We start from the raw sequence: 16,470 nt of genomic DNA, 5'->3' as shown, positions 1-16,470 counted from the left end.
AATTTAGCCCGCGAAAAAAGGAACATTGAAAAAAAGAAGATATATTTAAGTACCCATTTCAATTAACATATCTTGAAGTGCTCGGTAGTATATTTACCTGTACAATTATGTTCAGGTCCACTTCTGGAATACCCTTCCCTGCAAACACACCTAAATGATCCTTTAGTGTTTTGGCACAATGAACTGGTGGCGTTACAGTTGTGTTTTCCTGTCTCACACTCGTTTATGTCTGAAAATTAAGAGTTAATGCTGAATTATCAAACTGTAGATCTGTTAAGCATCATAATATGCCGTATACGTTCCTATTTTGACGATGCTTTTATCATTTCAACCTGATTCACCCCACTTAAATTCGACAAAAGAAGAAGACATTTTTAAAGTATCCATTTCAATTGATATCTTGAAGTGCTCGGTGGTATATTTACCTGTACATTTTATGTTCATGTCCACTTTTGGAAAAACCCGACCGGCAGACACACTTGTAAGATCCTTTAGTGTTAACGCATAGTGAAGTATCGGAGTCACATTGATTGTTTCCAGTTTCACACTCGTTTATAGTTAGTGCTGAATTATCAATCGGGTTCGATTTTTGTGTCGATTCTATCCAACGAGGATAGATATATATCATATTTTTATAGCGGAGCTCCACGCGCGCGCGTGGGCGAAGCCCCATAGCTAAGTAAATCTACCCATCCCAGAAAATTTGGTTATCACGTGACCGTACACCGAACGAACGTACGACCGTCCGTCCGCACCACAGGCATACCAATGTTTACTCTCGCACTTTCTATCCAGTTTGGGAGCACAGGAGAAAACTGATTGCGCATCAATGTTGTGATCAATTGACAGTTGTCAAAACAGGGTATCCGCTGACCAGCATCACCTGACCATATCGCGGGCTCAGGTGTCGACCCATCGAGGTCGAGTATTTTTTTGAAGTTATCCGCTTACAAGTTACTGGTTTTCAAATGATCGCAGGCTCAAGTTTGTTTTTTAAAAATTTATATGAAATATGTCGTGTTTATGTTACTATGGCCCAGCACTGTTAAGATTTTGATTTCAAACTTACCTCGGACACGAAAATTCAGCCAGTTATTTAAAAATACAAGCGGAGAAGACCAGTTTCTTACCATGGTCACGCGTTGGTCACGCTCTACGTCCAATTTTTATGCTCTGATTGGTCAAAATTTGACAGGTGAGTTCATGCGGAAAATTTATGCAGCATCTTGAAACTTGTTTACTTTGACAGCTGAAGCTGACAGAGTTTCGTGTCAACTTGTGATGTTTTTTAATGTCTTTTTCCACTGGATGTACAAAATGAACTACAGCTGCTATCAAGAGTCTTCTGTCATTCATGGCTGGTTTGTTTATTGGGTTTTTGGTTGAGAAATGCGTCGCTTGTCAAAGTCGGAAATCCGATTTCGGATGGATCGTTTTCATTTTTTACCTTGCTTGATACGTAAGAGGAGTTTAAAAGTCTCAAGCGATTCTGGCCTTAATTGATAGCTTTCAGGAGCTGCATCTCGAATGGTAAGCCTGAGTATTTATTGTATCTGATGTTTGTTTTTTTATATGTAACCTCATGAAGTCGAGCACAGTTTATGCGGCAAGTTAATTTGCACGTTTGTAAGATTTGAGACAATGATCTGACCTAGTATCAGGTTTGATATTAGCTGACAGAAGTTTAAAAAACCTTTAGATATATTTTCTCACCGCAAATAGAAAGAAAACGTCCCGAACAATATTTAGTTATAAATTTGCTTGTAGAAAGAAAACTTTGAGCGATTTTCTTGCCTCGAGTTCATCTTTGAAAAAAGCAAACACCGGGAAGCCGGCTTAACACATAAACTTAGACTCAGGATTTTTAAAGACACTTTAATACTTGTCTTCGTGAATGACAATTGCTGTCTCTTTAAATGTTTCACCGAGTTATATTTGTTTTATTGATTGTTAGAAGTCTCTTTTGCAATTTTAATCGCTGTGCCGTTTGTTTTCAGTTTTTCATGAACATCGCCTGCAGGAGTACTCAAAATGTCGCGTGTATCAAACGCTTTTCAAGATTTCACATCGTTATAAAGCCGTTAAATAAAAAAAATTAAAACAATAAATTCGTTATTATGTTGATGCGTAACTCTATTAATTTTTATTCACGCAATCGACCGCTTGTCAAAAGCCGAGAACCGGCTGGCCGTATAGGTGTTTTTGGAAATTTTTTGAACGGTTTCGCTAAAAGCCAACGATCGATCGTCCTGAATATTGACTGAGTACAATTGTTTTGAAAAACAGTGAAATGCTGCATTCTGTCCGAGGTCTGTATGATAAATACAGCGCCTCATAGTACTGTTTCACTTCAGATGTGATGTATAAAAAGTATAAAAGGTTGGTTTACACACCTCCAGATTTGTTGGCAAGATTTTATAAAGTAAACTTATCGAACGCAAAAGATTCAGCCTGATTTGTTTTCCAGGCCTAATCTACTGTGATCAAGAGCCGTTATGGCTCTTGAATGTGATCGAAGATGATTGCTATTTTTTGGGTGAACATATAAGTCAACTTGATGTGAGATGTTTCACTCTAAAATCACTTAGCTTTTCCCTCAAAAGCCACATGAATGTGCCCTTAAGTTAACTGATTTGTGGATTACAAGTTTATTGTTTGATTTAAATTATATATTTATTAATGGGAGCTTCGCTCTTTAGCCCTGGCTAAATCTATATATTAGAATAATAAATTTTTGTAGTGGACAAAACAAAAAAAGGGATTAGATTGAATGCCAAATAACTAAAAAATACAAATGATAAACCAATTTACATGTTGCACACTTGGAAAGCTTTCGCCGGCTGGGGGAATTTAGCCCGTGAAAAGGAACATTGAAAAAAAGAAGATATATTTAAGTACCCATTTCAATTAACATATCTTGAAGTGCTCGGTAGTATATTTACCTGTACAATTATGTTCAGGTCCACTTCTGGAATACCCTTCCCTGCAAAGACACCTAAATGATCCTTTAGTGTTTTGGCACAATGAACAGGTGGCGTTACAGTTGTGTTTTCCTGTCTCACACTCGTTTATGTCTGAAAATTAAGAGTTAATGCTGAATTATCAAACTGTAGATCTGTTAAGCATCATAATATGCCGTATACGTTCCTATTTTGACGATGCTTTTATCATTTCAACCTGATTCACCCCACTTAAATTCGACAAAAGAAGAAGACATTTTTAAAGTATCCATTTCAATTGATATCTTGAAGTGCTCGGTGGTATATTTACCTGTACATTTTATGTTCATGTCCACTTTTGGAAAAACCCGACCGGCAGACACACTTGTGAGATCCTTTAGTGTTAACGCATAGTGAAGCATCGGAGTCACATTGGTTGTTTCCAGTTTCACACTCGTTTATAGTTAGTGCTGAATTATCAATCGGGTTCGATTTTTGTGTCGATTCTATCCAATGAGGATAGATATATATCATATTTTTATAGAATAATAAATTTTTGTAGTGGACAAAACAAAAAAAGGGATTAGATTGAATGCCAAATAACTAAAAAATACAAATGATAAACCAATTTACATGTTGCACACTTGGAAAGCTTTCGCCGGCTGGGGGAATTTAGCCCGTGAAAAGGAACATTGAAAAAAAGAAGATATATTTAAGTACCCATTTCAATTAACATATCTTGAAGTGCTCGGTAGTATATTTACCTGTACAATTATGTTCAGGTACACTTGCGGAATACCCTTCCCTGCAAACACACCTAAATGATCCGTTAGTGTTTTGGCACAATGAACTAGTGGCGTCACAGTTGTGTTTTCCTGTCTCACACTCGTTTATGTCTGAAAATTAAGAATTAATGCTGAATTATCAAACTGTAGATCTGTTAAGCATCATAATATGCCGTAAAATGCCGCCGTATACGTTCCTATTTTGACGATGCTTTTATCATTTCAACCTGATTCACCCCACTTAAATTCGACAAAAGAAGAAGACATTTTTGAAGTATACATTTCAATTAGCATGTCTTGAAGTGTTCGTTGGTATATTTACCTGTACATTTATGTTCATGTCCACTTTTGGAAAAACCCCACATGCAGACACACTTGTAAGATCCTTTAGTGTTATCGCACACTGAAATATCGGCGTCACATTGGTGGTTTCCAGTCTCACACTCGTTTATGTCTGCAAGTCAAGAGTTAATGCTGAATTATCAACGGGCTTTGTTCGATTTTTGTGTCGATTCTATCCAATGAGGATAGATATGTATCATATATTTATAGAATGATAAATTTTTGTAGTGGACAAAACAAAAAAGGAAGTTAGATTGAATGCCAAAAAACTAAAAAATACAAATGATAAACCAAAGTTTTATATGTTGCACACTTGTAAAGCCAATTCGCTGGGGGAATTTAGCCCGCGAAAAGGAAAATTTTGGCGGCTCGAGTAGACAAAGCCGGCGAGAATAATAGGGCTAGGAAATGTGCACCCCCAAATTTCCCTCGAAATTGCACATGTGAGCCTGTTCGCAGGCTACGGGGAATCTAGAGGCTGCAACTAACACCAGACATTTTCCGTGGATACGACCTGTGGGGTGTTTCTTGGTGATGGGGAAACTATTACTGGTTAGCTGTTGTTATGTGGTGTGGATATTGTTCAGTGTCTTTTTAATTTTTTGTATTACGTCATTTTGTGATTGCACCCGTCCACAACACAAAGAAACTACCGATCTGACACATAGCACTGACTAAATATGAAACCGGTTCTCAGCTTTCTGACTGGCTCTAATCTTTATGGTATGGAATAGCATAAAACTAAGGATTAACCTCCTGTTAGTTTAAGCTCTGTATGGTTTGCTACCTGCACAGTTAACACCATCCCCAGTATATCCAGGCTTACAAGTACAAGTGAAAGAACGCTTGGTGTTGGTGCAATATGCATCATCGTGGCAGTTATGTTGTCCTGTTTTACACTCATCTACAAATCAGCAAGTGGAAGTTAGGTATAAGAATTTATTTGACGTAAAGTAATCCACCTGCAAAGTCCGTTTTCACTTTCAGCCTATCAAGAGTTGTTTAACTTATTTATTTGCAACAGTTCAATTGAGTTCAAATTATTATAATCTATGAATACTCTTCGTTCAATGTCACCAACCACGGCGTGATGTACTAAACAAGTTTGTTGAAGGACTTGGAACGTTAGTCTCAAAACTTCAATCAAGAAACTTTGCACCCTTAAGGACGCATCGTATAGTGCTGCTAGGTTAAACTCAGTCCACACTGTCCAGTGACTTCCGGTTTTGCGTCCGGGCCAAGGGGGGTGGGGGGGGGGGTACTCCGGATTTCAAGTGATAGGAATAGAACAGAATAGAATAGAATGATTCTATATTTGAACACGGAAAAATTCATCAGGAATATAAAAAATCTTAAATAAACTGAACTGCCCGACAAAACCTAAAATCTCCTCTCTCCTAGCCCCTTAGGAGGGCCTGATACTCAGGCTAGCCACTGCACGGGTGATATGGTTGCGCGCATGCGTAACGTATTGGCTATACCGCGGAGTTGCTAATTACTGCTCCGCTATAAGTGACGCTGTTCTTCATGACGTTAGGGAGTAGCGCGTTTCATATCTTTTAACACTTTAGAGGATACCTATCCTGATACTGAGTGCTCAAGACTTTCCAATTAAGTTGTCTAAATAAGCGGTTTGTATCAGTATTATATCTAGAAAAGGTTAGAACTCGAGCAGCACGGTTCTGAACCTTCTGTAGCCTGTCAAACAAAGTTTTTCCACAATTACCCCAGACAATATCACTATAATCGAATTGAGATTGAATGAGAGCGTTGTATATACAATGGAGAGTAGACGTTGGAACAAAATCTCTAAGGATCTGTCCCTTGAAATCCGGAGTACACCCCCCTTACCCCCCCCCCCCCTCCCCCGGGCATCCGCGCTGGATTTTTTTCGTCCCACGGGCGACATCGCTTCCAATGAAGAGAACGGGTTCAGAAATGCATAATTTACATTTGTTCTTTGTATAACAAAAACGACCCCAACCCTCCTTAAGTTATTTTTACTTGTACTTAATTATTCATCCCATGGTTTTTTATCACTCACCTAAACAACTGATTTCAATCTCTCTCATGATCTCATCCATTTCTTCTCTGTTTCTTTCCTGCTCTTTAATTATCTCCTCTTCTTCTTTATTCCTCGGAACGGGACAAACTGAGAAACCGCAAAACAATAAACGAACAGTAGTTATAAATCCATTAGAAGGTGGAGCATGATCGTCAGGGTGTAGTCCTGAATAGGACTGTGTCGGGTAGTCATCTTCATATCTTCATAGTCAAAATCGTTTGTTGTTACAGTCGTTTATTGTTAGTCAAATTGTCTCTTGCCTATAAAGTCACTTCTGTTTTTGTCAGTTTTGCTTGAGTCCGCCATAAGTCGTTTGTACCGTGCCTGTTGACTGCCATTCTAGTGGCTTTTGTTCTAATTCAGTAAGCCAGCCTTCTAAAATGAGTGCTAGTTATGGTAGTCTGCATGTAGAATGCGTAATGCGTGTCGCAGAGTCTCGGTCGATTTAATGTTTCGTCTGGAAATGGTGCATGCTCAGCAATAAGAAGTGTGATTGTTGACATCACCATTTCCTGTCGCTGGATCGTCGCTGTTAAACTGTGACAAAAGACCGATCGAAACGACCCGAGTCTTCATAGCCAATAACAACACGGCTTAACTGACACAAGACCAGTCACATCGAGACTTAATTAACCAATCAGGTCAATAACCAGAGTACAATACAGATATCAATATTGACGTCTTTGTAACCGTCGCCGTCATTGTTGCTTTATAAGCTCCCTATTATAAACCTTCGCCACGGTAGTATTGGAACAGAAATAATTATAATTTTATAACAATAGAAAAATGAAGATGACGATAATAATAATAATAATAATAATAATAATAATAATAGCACGATTTTCTAAGATACAAATTCATTTAAAATCTATTAAGAAAGTAAAACAGAGGATCAGTCTTGAACGAAGGCGTTTGGCTCGTTTTGAAGTCTTGATCGCACATTTTTTATGTGTAAAAATCATTATTTCATTTGTTTTTGTTACTTCAGAATGATTTTTTTAAAGGTTTCTGTATATGAAACTACAACAGGGTGCTTAAACATAATGCCTACAAACAGGTGCGCAATAAAATTTTGGTCCTGATGTCATTAGTCATTACCTCCATGGTTTACAACTTCCTGTGCCATCATCACAGCTGGGAACATGATAAAGGAACTGATAACTATCAATGTTGTCATGTCAGCCATCGTCCAAGCTTGTAAAAATAAAATAATATTGAATAATATTCATTGACATATAAAAATATTAAATAATATTCATGGACATTTAAAAATGTCAATGAGTTTCGTTGGTGAAGGAGAACCGATGCATAACCACGAGTCGGGGTGGGATGAGGAGGCCCTGGAAATTGCGGTGGGGCTGTGCGCCGTAATATAATTCCTAAATCCCTTACCCTATTTCACACCAAAAAATGTGACTTTCCTTACTCTGTTCTATTTCAGGTTAAAACTGGGGATAAATTCTCTCCACCATTTTCGGACCAATAGGGGTACAGCCATACAGCTTATATACATACCCAACGGGCATAGCTATAATATAATAGGAATAACTATATGATTCTATCAGTAAGTTATATAGCCGGAATAATACCCCGGGGACAACTTAGGTAAAGAAGTACCCCCAGGAAATTTATCCGATTGCAGACCATTCTTGAGTTTATTGGATCGCACCAAAGTCAGTGTCAAAAGCCCGCATTCAAGCTTACTAAGAAGAAACCGCGATTCAAGAACATCTAAAAAACGAAATATAAGACAGTTTTTTTATCTCCCCGATATTGATGTATTTTTATAGAAAGATCCAAGCAGCTGCAGGCTCAAATACGTTTGATGTTACTACAATTTTCAGAGCTATTTCCAGTCAATAACTCCCTTAATTCACTTTTTACATAAAATGTATCGTCCCATAGATGCGGAAACCGTGAAACAGAGAAATCAAAATTGGTCATCTATAGGCTAACTATAAGTACTAACCCTACTGATCTACCGGGTATGCAGTGTAGCTGAGTGTATGAGGTCAGACTGAGCCCCAGTCTGTCGTTATGCAGATTAATTGATACATCAGTAGAGTCTGCTAACACGCATGTTGCTGTTGCCATAAGCTTTCAATGATTTTTGTTCTGTATTCAAAACAAAAATTCCATGCAATACCCTGTGGTTTTCGTTTATTTTATAGAGGGAGCGCAGAATTATTGTCGGTGATGGAAAAACAAGTGGTTTTTCTCTGTCAAAAATGGCTAAAATCAGCACTTTCCGAACGCAATCCAATAACGAACTGCACAGTCTCTGAGAACCGAGAAAAATGCGATAAAATAGTAATAATATTACACAAACATTTTAAGTGAAATTCTAAATGGACAAAGTCATAAATAAGAGTGCTTTTATGTACCAATTCTTGAGCAATGAAGCGGCCAAATAAAAGAAATAAACTGGTCTACAAGGGATAACCTTGCAGCCGTATTTAAAAACCAACAAAGGCAAAGATTATTTGCTGGCTCTTCCTCAGTCGTATACATGCATGCTACATGAAATAAACAAAAACTAGACAATTGATGCGCTTGAAACATTGTGTAATATATCAGACAGTTACTGGATCGAATCAGAAGAAAACAAAATTTATGAGGACAAAGTCGTAAATAGATAAGTGCTTCTATGAACCAACTCTTGCAAGCGATGAATCGGCCAGATAAAGGTGCTCTATACTGGGATAACCTTGCAGTCTAGATACCAACAAAGAAATATATTTACTGACTCGTATATGCGACGGTCAAAAAAGGAAAAAAGAAAAGAACTTTAAAAAAGGAAATATGCCAACCGATGCGTAATTTGAACACCAAATTGATGATTGGTCCGTTTCGATCCTATATCATATGGTGATCCTCACTGAAAACGACTATTTTAACAAGACTCAGGAGCACCCAGCGACTATATTCTGTAAAATAACTGTTCGAAGGAGCAAATATTGCCTAGAAATCTCTAATGCTTGAGAAGAACTAAAAATGTCTGGATAACCGTTCCATGTTTTCACACTTTAATATCAAGATATTACGGAGCATGATAAATGAAATTGTTCCGATCTGCAAGCTTCTGCTGGTAAATCCGCAACCATCGAAGCAGGAAAAGGTCAATTTCGGCAGCTCGAAAACCGTCTAAACCTAACGCTAGGGGAATTTAAAATGTAAGTGAAAAAATACAGTGAAGGCTTCAAAGTTGACCGTCACAACCTGCAAATTCCTATTCCTTATGACGAGAGACTGATAAAGAATTCTCATTTCTAATCTCATGCTCCGCCATTTTTTAAACAGTTAACTATACTTCAGTTCTTATATTTCGCTTCTATAGACGGATATTATTATTATATTCTTTATGATTTTTTTGAATCATAAGCTGCCTGAAGTATATTTGAAAGTTATTTTAAGCCTTTTTCTAAGATTCATTTCTTTTATATTAGAGGTGCCCACTCAAATTATATTTGTCCCAAATTATGGCGCATTTTCTGTTCGCTTTACTGGAAATGCTCAGTCGTTGCTACTGGAAGGAGTGAATAAATAAAAACAGTACCTTTGTAGGAGTCAATTTAAAGGGAAATTAAGCCGACTATTACAACTGTCAAACTATCTTTGATATACCTTTGGCGCTTTTGATCATTTTAATGTTTAAAGGCGCTATATTAAGTGAATAAATTATTATTATTATTATTATTATTATTATTATTATTATTATTATTATTATTATTATTATTATTATTATCTTTTATTGTTTCTATTGTCTACATGCCTGTCTCACGAAATGCAAATACTAATTGTTTTCATTAATGTCTGTTTCTTTCATTGAAAAGAGAAATAAACCTGACTTGACCCGATACGACTTCACTCACTCAAACTTAACCACTCGCAATTCTAATTCACTGATGAGCCGTGACGTACCTTACATAAAAGTAAATACTCCAATGTTGTTTGGTTTTACAAAGGTAACTCACAATTTCAGATGACCACTTTCACCCAAAGTTAAAATGGCCCCGTCAGTCCAAGACGCAAATTCAACTCGTTCTCTAGCAATTTACAACTCGTTAGCCTGAGTACTAAGGATTAAGCATTTCTGGGAGAAAAAGCTAGCTAGAGAGAAGCGGAAAAGGTCTTTTAAGTCCTGACCCTAACAGGTGAATATTTCACAAACGGCGAACTTGTGGCCGTTGGACATGAATATGTTCTCTGTCAGGATGATCAAAATTGATAGATGATTACGAAATATTGTAGTTACAAACATCTCTATCTGCCATTCTTGTTAAAAAGTTTTATATGGTACGCACCTCAAAATTTTCAGCTCCTTTGATCGGTTACATGTTTACCAACTTTTGGTGTCAAAAAGCTTCTTGATTCTGAGCAAACTTGTCTGAGTAGGTTGCTAATGAAGATGTTTTTTAAATTACGTGAATGGTTTGGTCAATAAAACAAACAAAATTTAAAGCAATTAAAACTCAAAATGTTCAACACAGGATACGTTTAAATTTTTTTTTTTTTTGGAACGTCAAAGATCCCCAAGTTAGAACAATTAGAGACATTACTAAGAAACTTAAACGCAGAAATTCAATGTTTGTCAAACCGATGGCGCCAGTAGTTAATTTTAATTATCGCTTATATGTTGATAAAATGTTTGACCAAAAACAGCGGACATGCAATAATCTCATATTTCAGTATTGCTGACTTTGGCAGTACGGAGTACCATTTAAAAACGCCAAAATATCTATTTGTAGTTATTACTCACTATTTTCCGATCCTGTCCATAAATTGTTAAATTCCGCCATCTGGTGGCAAAGGGACAATTGCAGTTTACTTTAACAAATACATAGTTTATTTTATATGAGCTTATATGATTGATACAGAATTTCTTGTTTTTCCCTTTTTCTTTTCAACTCCCCTTCTAGGAACGAGACGCTTGACCTGTTCTGTTTTATGATCTCTTGACTCATATTTATTTAATGAATGACGATGATCGCTCGCTCGATTCTCGCTAATCGATGATGCATGTGCAAGTTAAAAGCCCTTTTTAGATCTCTCTTGGTTTAGCAGTTTCCAGGTGCCTGACACTGTTTTCTCAATGAAGTGTAGCATATCAATCCATTAGAGAGTTTTAGATTTACGTTTACGGAAAACGGCAACGTCTGTTTGTACCGCAGGACGAAGTTCTCTCTCTACTTGTCGTTTACTATTTATAATACAAAAACTAGTAGCTAATTCATGCTAGCTTCATCCATGATTTCTGCTCATTTCTAAATATGAGAAATTGTCACCTTGAATTTGCCGTATGGCGACTTTACCGTAAACGTGAATCTAAGGCTTTGTTGACACTATACTGAAAAGCTTAAAACTTAAAAGCTATCCAGTATGATATGAATATCTATCCGATATGTGACTCTCCACTTTAGAGATCAGCGCTGCGCAGCTTCGCTCCGTTACAGAAATCGCGCCGAAATCCCCGTTCTTACGTGTGAACCGAAGCCCTATCCTGCATAGTTTTCGCGCCGGTGCAAAAGCTACCCGGCATAGTGTCAACATTTTCTTAAACTCACTAATATTATCACGCTTTTTAAAAGCCGGTCCCAGTACCAGTTTTGAGGATCGCTGAAGAAAAGAGAGTTCGACAGAGTTCCAAAACCAACACCCCAAAAATTTGAAAAAAAAGGGTGACAGAGATAAATTGTATTGGAATATAAATACCACTAAAATGTTGATCTTAGGGAAGAAAAGCCACCGGACTTTGAATGTTTTTTTATCTGCACATGGATTGATTGTTTTCAATTAAGATAAAAGTCAGTTATAACGCGGAAATTTTCTTTATGCGTTATCGGCTTATTGATGATTGGTTGCTTATTTTGACGCCCAAGGTCTTATTTGAAACTTTATAACGGAAGGATATCTGCATGTGAGCAGGGAATAAGTCAGCACAGAATTTGATTGTCGGCGAATTTCTATAATCCTCCATCGTTCTGCTAGTGATAAGCTAGCCGTTGTTCACTCCTCTTGCTTGTTTGGGGCTGAGTCTTATTCCGGTCAAAGAGAGAGAAAGAGTGTCTGGCAAGGTTTCCAATATAACTCTTGAGCGATGAACCGGCCAAATAAAAGAAATAAACTGGTCTACAAGGGATAACCTTGCAGCCGTATTTAAAAACCAACAAAGGTAAAGTTTATTTGCTGGCTCTTCCTCAGTCGTATACATGCATGCTACATGAAATAAACAAAAACTAGACAATTGATGCGCTTGAGACATTGTGTAATATATCAGACAGTTACTGGATCGAATCAGAAGAAAACAAAATTTATGAGGACAAAGTCGTAAATAGATAAGTGCTTCTATGAACCAACTCTTGCAAGCGATGAATCGGCCAGATAAAGGTGCTCTAAAAAAACTGGGATAACCTTGCAGTCTAGATAGCAACAAAGAATATATATTTACTGACTCGTATATGCGACGGTCAAAAAAAAAAAAGAAAAAGAAAAAGAACTCCAAAAAAAAGTAGACAACTGATGTGTTATTTGAAACACAGTATGATATCAGTGCCCACGAAGGGGGAGGCCCCTGCCCCCCCCCCCCCCCCAACTTTTTAAAAAAAAAAAAAGAAAAGAAAAGAAATACACATTTTCAAATAAAAGGAATCGTTGATAGAATAAGAATACCGAGATGAAAAGGATTGGAAGATACAATTTGAATTTATCGTATTCGAAAAACACTTTTTAAAAATCCTGTTTTATCACTCTTTCCGTCAATGATATATAGTAGATTCTGATTCAAACTTCTGTTCTGTTTCACATCAGTGAAACTGTATAAATTTAGCCCCGAAATAAAGAACTAAAAACCTGATAAAAATATGAGGTAAGTAAAACTCCTGAAAAGATGGGATAGAACAGTTTGTGGACGAAAAAGCATGTAGTTTGTGCTGAAAAGCACGACAAAGCAACTAAAGGGTTCAGTTATGTTGCAATAAGGAAAACGCGCCATCTTTCGATGCTATGCAAAGAAAGCTGGTTTTGTTCAAGTTTTTGGTCTACACAGTCTTCGCACATATTTTTAAGGCACAGTAAAACCTCATGCTAGGAGAATTTAAAATGTAAGTGAAAAAATGCAGTGACGGCTTTCAAAGTTGACCGTCACAACCTGCAAATTACTTACGGAGCCCTGTAAGGGACTTTTAGTGATACCTTTAGGCTTTTAGTGCGATTTTCATTATCAGCATAGTACAAATCGCAGGTGCACCAATTTTGCATGTCTTATACGCCAACGTCTATCTCAAACACCTAATCCACTTTGAATACCAGAGTTCTACACTCTAACTAAGATTCACAAGCCACCAATACAGGGAGACCAATTATCTCCGGCTGCGATGGTCCAACAGAAAGAATTTCCTCTTTTGTTGATACATTACAGCAAGCAATATCAAAAATACAGAAATCATACCTTAAAGATACCACCGACTTTATAAGTTCTATTGAAAACACAGAGGTGCAAAAAACGGTATTTCTTGTTTTGATGGACATCACAAGTCTTTACACAAATATACCACAGAACGAGGGCATTGAAATTGTCTGTAAAGCATATGAAAACTTCGACAAAAACAACCCTCCTATTCCTACACATTACCTTCGGGAAATGCTTAGACTAATCCTCAAAGAAAATTCTTTCCAGTTCAATGGAAAACACCACCTACAAACCCATGGTACTGCAATGGGCAAAAAGACAGCAGCTTCTTTTGCCAATATTTTCATGGCAAATATTGAAACAACAATTCTAAGTAGAACCGTTTTTAAACCTACTGCTTGGAAACGCTACATTGACGATATCGTTTCCCTATGGGACATGAGTAAACCAGACATCGAAGCCTTCATCGAACAAGCAAACTTACATCACCCAACTATCAAATTCACGGCCGAAATACCTGACACTGAGACTGTGTCTTTCGACACGATTGTATACAAAGGAAAAGATTCATGGAAAAATCTATCCTTGATGTAAAGACACATTTTAAAAGAACGGAAACCTTCCAGTACACACATTTCACCTCTTGTCACCCGCGGAGTGTTAAAAAAGGATTCGCCAAAGGAGAAGCCTTGAGAATCCAACGAACAAACTCCTCAGATCAAAAACTACGTTTGAGGAAAATACTTCAAATTTCAAAGAACGCTTGATTGACAGAGGCTGCCCACAAACTATGAAAGAAAACCTTCTATCAGATATAAAGTTCACAGAGAGGGAGTCTGCATTCCTGAAACACAACAACAAAGAGGAAAAAGTAATATTGCCTTTCGTGACATAATACCAGCCCTCAGTGCCTACTTTGAAGCAGTTTTAATAACAAAAAGGAATCTTATACAAAGCCAACCGTTACTTCGCCAAATTTTTAAAGAACTACCTATCATTTCCTACAAGAAAGGAAAATCCCTAAAGGACATGCTCGTTAGAGCTAAAATATAAAAGGTTAACACAAGGCTTCACGCCGGTATAGATGTGCGGCCTGTCACCCCTTGCATTTTCTCACGTACTAAAAGTCGCACTAAAAGTGGCACTTCAAGTGGCACTAAAAGTCGCACCAAAAGTCGCACTAAACGTCGCACTAAAAGTGTCACTAAAAGTGGCACTGAAAGTCTCACTAAAAGTGGCACGAAAATAGAAAAGATGTGTGTCCCTTACAGGGCTCCGTACATTTCCAATCCCATGCTCCGACACTTTTTAAACAGTTAACTATACTTCAATGACTTTATATTTCGTTTTTATAGACTTATATGTTTATTATTGTTTATGATTTTTTTTAATCATAAGCTGCCTGAAGTATATTTGAAAGTTATTTTAAGCCTGTTTCTAATTATGGCGAATTTTCTGTTCGCTTTACTGGAAATGCTAAGTCGTTGCTACTGGAACGAGCGAATAAATAAAAACAGTACCTTTGTAGGAGTCAATTTAAAGGGAACTAGCCGACTATTACAACTGTCAAACTATCTTTGATCTACCTCCAGCGCTTTTGATCATTTTAATGTTTAAAGGCGCCATATTAAGTGAATAAATTATTATTATTATTATTATTATTATTATTATTATTATTATTATTATTATTATCTTTTATAGTTTCTGCTGTCCACATGCCTGTCTCACGAAATGCAAATACTTATTCTTTTCATTAATTTCTTTTCCTTTCATTGAAAAGAGAAATAAACCTGACTTGACCTGATACGACTTCACTGACTCACACTTAACCAGTCGCAATTCTAATTCACTGATGAGCCGTGACGTACCTTGCATAAAAGTAAATACTACAATGTTGTTTGGCTTTACAAAGGTAACTCATGAGTTTCAACTGACCACTTTCACCCAAAGTTAAAATAGCCCCGTCAGTCCAAGTCGCAAATTCAACTCGTTCTCTAGCAATTTACAACTCGTTAGCCTGAGTACTAAGGATTAAGCATTTCTGGGGAGAAAAAGCTAGCTAGAGAGAAGCGGAAAAGGTCTTTTTAGTACTGACCCTAACAGGTGAATATTTCACATACGGCGCACTTGTGGCCGTTGGACATGAATATATCCTGTGTCAGGATGATCAAAATTGATAAATGATTACGAAATATTGTAGCTACAAACATCTCTATGTGCCATTCTTGTTAAAAAGTTTTATAGCGTACGCACCTCAAATTTTTCAGCTCCTTTGCTCGGTTGTGTTTACCAACTTTTGGTGTCAAAAAGCTTCTTAATTCTGAGCTTGTCTGAGTAGGTTGCCAATGAAGATGTTTTATAAATTACGTGAATGTTTTGCTCAAATAAAGGATATGTTTAAATATGTTTTCAGGAACGTCAAAGAGCCCCAAATTAGAACAATTAGATACATTACTGAGAAATTTAAAAGCAGAAATTCAAGTTTGTCAGACCGGTGGCGCCAGCAGTTAATTTTAATCATCGCTTATATGTTGATAAAATGTTTGACCAAAAACAGCGGGTAATAATCTCATATTTCAGTATTACTGACGTTGGCAGTACGGAGTACCATTAAAAAACGCCAACATATCTATTTGTAGTTATTACTCCATTTTTTCCGATCCTGTCCATAAATTGTTAAATTCCGCCATCTGGTCGCAAAGAGACAATTGCAGTTTGCTTTAACAAATACATAGTTTATTAAACTTATATGATTGATGTGTTATGGTCAACTTAACGGCGACGCGATACAGAATTTGTTGTCTTTTTTACCCTTTTTCTTTTTAACTCCCTTCCCTTTTCTAGGCACGACACGCTTGACCTGTTCTGTTATATGATCTCTTGACTCATATTTATTTAACTGAACGACGATGATCGCTCGCTCGAGTCTCG

General features: G+C 37.0%; 1 protein-coding gene across 1 annotated transcript in view; it reads left to right on the top strand.

Annotated features, from left to right (window-relative positions):
* Window positions 1-16,470, top strand: part of LOC140944794 (uncharacterized) — a 95,115-nt gene that overhangs the window by 17,674 nt on the left and 60,971 nt on the right. The gene's annotated exons all lie outside the window — the stretch shown is intronic.

This window comes from Porites lutea, chromosome 7 (assembly GCF_958299795.1).
Source record: "Porites lutea chromosome 7, jaPorLute2.1, whole genome shotgun sequence".
Lineage (NCBI taxonomy): Eukaryota > Metazoa > Cnidaria > Anthozoa > Scleractinia > Poritidae > Porites > Porites lutea.
This window is presented reverse-complemented; position numbering and strand designations above follow the sequence as displayed.